Raw genomic sequence first — 3,477 nt, 5'->3', positions numbered from 1 at the left:
AAATCTTCACTCTCATCTATGCCTATAATCCTTAGGTTTGGTCTTCTCATTGTGTCCTGGATTTCCTGGATATTTTGGGTTACAAGCTTTTTGCATTTTGCATTTTCTTTAACTGTTGAGTCCATGGTTTCTATGGAATCTTCAGCATCTGAGATTCTTTCTTCTATTTCTTGTATTCTGTTGTTGATATTTGCATCTCTGTCCCCTGATTTCTTCCCAAGGCTTTCTATCTCCAAAGTTGTCTCCTTTTGAGTTTTCTTAGTTGTTTCTACTTCTGTTTTTAGATCCTGGATGGTTTTGCTTAGCTCCTTCACTTGCTTGTTTGTGCTTTCCTGTAATTCTTTAAGAGATTTTTGTGTTTTTTCTTTCATGACCTCAGCCTGTTGACCAAAGTTCTCCTGTATTTCTTTAAGAGATTTTTGTGTTTCGTCTTTCATGACCTCAGCCTGTTGACGAAAGTTCTCCTGTATTTCTTTAAGTGTTTTTTGCATTTCCTCCTTGTTGGCTTTTGTATTCTCCTGGATTTCTTTCAATGATTTTTGTGTTTCCCTTGCAAGGGCTTCTAACTTTTGATCCATTTTCTCCTGAATGTCCTTCATGTGTTCCTGTACCAGCATCATGACCAGTGATTTTAAATCCAAATCTTGTTTTACAGGTGTGATGGGGTATCCAGGACTTGCTGGTAGAGGAGAATTTGGTTCAGATGTTGCCATATTGCCTTGATTTCTGTTAGTGACGTTCCTGCGTTTGCCTTTTGCCATCTAGCTCTCACTGGTGTTACTTGGTCTTGTCAGTGCTGGACTCACCAGTGCAAGCTGCCCCTTCCCCGTTGGCCTCTGGTGCACAGCTTACACTCTGCACTGCCTGTAGACAGGGTGCTGTGGTCCAGGCTGTTCAGATCCCGAAGCAGGCACCTGAAGGCTCCCGCTGGGGCCCGCAGGATTTATTGGAGCACACTGACTTCTCCCAGCTGGCCGCCCGGAAGCCCCCACTAGCCTCTTGAGGGACCTGGAGATGTGGCGGCCACCCAGGCTGATCTGAAGCGGAGAGAGTTGAGCTGGGGGCTTCTGCCTGAGGCCTTGCCCCAGATTGTGTCTGTGGACCAGGTGGAACCTGTGTGCACCCCCAGGGAGCTCCGAAGGTGTGACCTCCCCTGTGCTCCGCTCACTCCGCTGGGCAGCCGATTTCCCCAACCGGGCTGGCGCACACTAGGTTAGCCTTGTCGCCCGGGCCCTGAGTCCAGGCAAACGCCTGGGAGGCCAAGGTCCGAGCAAAGTTCCCCTGGGGCTATGTCTGTTATTTGGGTCCGCCAGGTGACCCGGATGGCGGGCGTGCGTGTCCGCGCTCCCCGAAAGCACCGGGAGAGTCTGTTGTGCTAATAACCTCCTGGGCGGGTTGACACACAGATGGCCCACCAAGCCGCCCAGTTCTTGGGGTCAGTCCTGTGCCTTTTGGGGCCTAGACCCCCGTTTTGTTAGCCTCAGGCTACGCTTGTTAGCAGTCTCTGCCCTCCCGAGCACTCTGGCTCCTGTAGGCAAAAAGGCGGCGCGTGCGCCGGCCGGGGCAAAAAAAAAAACTCCTGGCTGGGTTGGCGCCCCGATGGCCACTCGAACGGCCCAGGGCCTGGGTGCAGGCCAACGCCCATCTGGCTCAGACCCCTGCGGTGTTGGGCCTAGGATTATGTTTGTGTACCTCAGTCTGACCGATCTCTGGAGCCCGGGGTCAAGATGGAGGTGAGTCTCTCCTGACTGGCGGGAAGCCGAGTTCTGAAGTGGCTTCTGTGCAGCGAAAGGCTCCACAGAACCGCAGTTGCTTGCCGCCCGGCTGGTCAGCGAAGGTCAGTGGTCGTGGGCGCAGGGCCTAACTGGACCCTGTGTCGCCTTGGTTCCACCGCTGATGGCCCTTCAGCTGGAGCAGCCACTGCTACCGCCGCCGCCGCCGCCGCCCATCAGAGGTAAACTTTTAGAAGTCAGTTCCCTTTACCTACCATGTGGGACCCAGGAGTTGAACTCAGACTATCAGAAATGGTAACAAATACCTTTACCCAATGAACCAACTTATTGGCCACCTAATTACTTATTTCAAAAACTGTGGACTGATGAGATGACTCAGTGACAAGTTTCCTGATTTCCAAGCCTGAGTAATGTCAATGTTTCAGAACCAAAATAGTGGGAGGGGAACATTAACTTCAGCAATTTCAATTTTGAACTCTATTTATAAGCAGGTGTACATAGCCAAAACAAAACAATAAATAAGTGTAAAAATTTAAGTGAACATAAGCTAATGAAGCATATTGAACAGTAAATAAATTTTATTATAATACATGCAATGCACTGTGAAACACCCAACAGAAAACAGAAGTATGCATATAGAGTAAGAACAATATCTAAGGTATATTATGTAGGAAGCAGGTATGGAGCTGGAGATACAGGCCAGTCGAATACTTGATGGCATGCTCCAGGACAACAGCTCAATATGTAGTTCTGAAAGATAATGTTTCCAAAATTCATAATAAATAATTGGTTTTATGCTTCAATATTTTTAAAGTATATTTTAACAAGTATAAACATACATTGTGATATATTCATGTTTATAAACCTCTGGAAGGTCTACCTGAAAGTATGAACAAGCTGTGTCTTGAAGAAGAATCATGGGTAGTGTTCCCTTTGGACAGTACCTTCTACATTTTCAGGGTTGAACATAAAATCTATAAAAAATAAATATCCCAAAGAACCTCACCTTCAAATCTTTGGAAGTTACTAAAAGTAAAGCTAAACTGTGAATCTTTCAAGAAAGAAAAAGAAGCACATGTGCCTATGAACACACGGGGGAGATGGACGCTCTGATGCAGGAGCATCTTAACCTGTGATGTCTCATCCTAGTAACTTGATGGCACTGAGGATGTCTGAGGGATTCCACAAATACACTCCTAGGAGTGTCTGTAAGGACATTTCCTGAGTCAATTGCTGTTCTAATCTGTGGTTTAAGACATTAATGCAGCTTAACATTGAACAAAATGTTTAAAAATGGGAGAGTCTTCTTAGGGAGAGACTGGTTGGAGGAAGTAGGAAATCAGGGACAATTCTTTGGGAGCTGTATCTCCTCTTGGTCACTTATTTCACTCAGTTGTGCTTACATAGGCCATGACTTTAAAAGCTCTGTTCTACTGCATCTTCCCATCATGGAGAAAATCTCAAAATCATGAGATAAAACTAATCCTTCCTCTTTCCATTGTTTTATGCCCAAAGCAGTGAGATTATACCTAAAATTTACCCTATGTTCTCTGAATAAGATACTGGAGCTCTTGTTTGCTGGCCAGCCTAACAAAATAAAAATAAAAAGCATCATTAAAGGTAAGTGTCAGGTCTATCATATTTACAGGGAAACCACCCCTAATTGCAGCATTTGTCAGTCAGGACAATTTGCTGTAAAAAAAAAAAAAAAAAGTGGGGGGGGGGGCAACAATCTGGTCTTGCT

The sequence above is a fragment of the Apodemus sylvaticus genome, chromosome 7, assembly GCF_947179515.1.
Source record: "Apodemus sylvaticus chromosome 7, mApoSyl1.1, whole genome shotgun sequence".
Taxonomy (NCBI): Eukaryota; Metazoa; Chordata; class Mammalia; order Rodentia; family Muridae; genus Apodemus; species Apodemus sylvaticus.
This window is presented reverse-complemented; position numbering follows the sequence as displayed.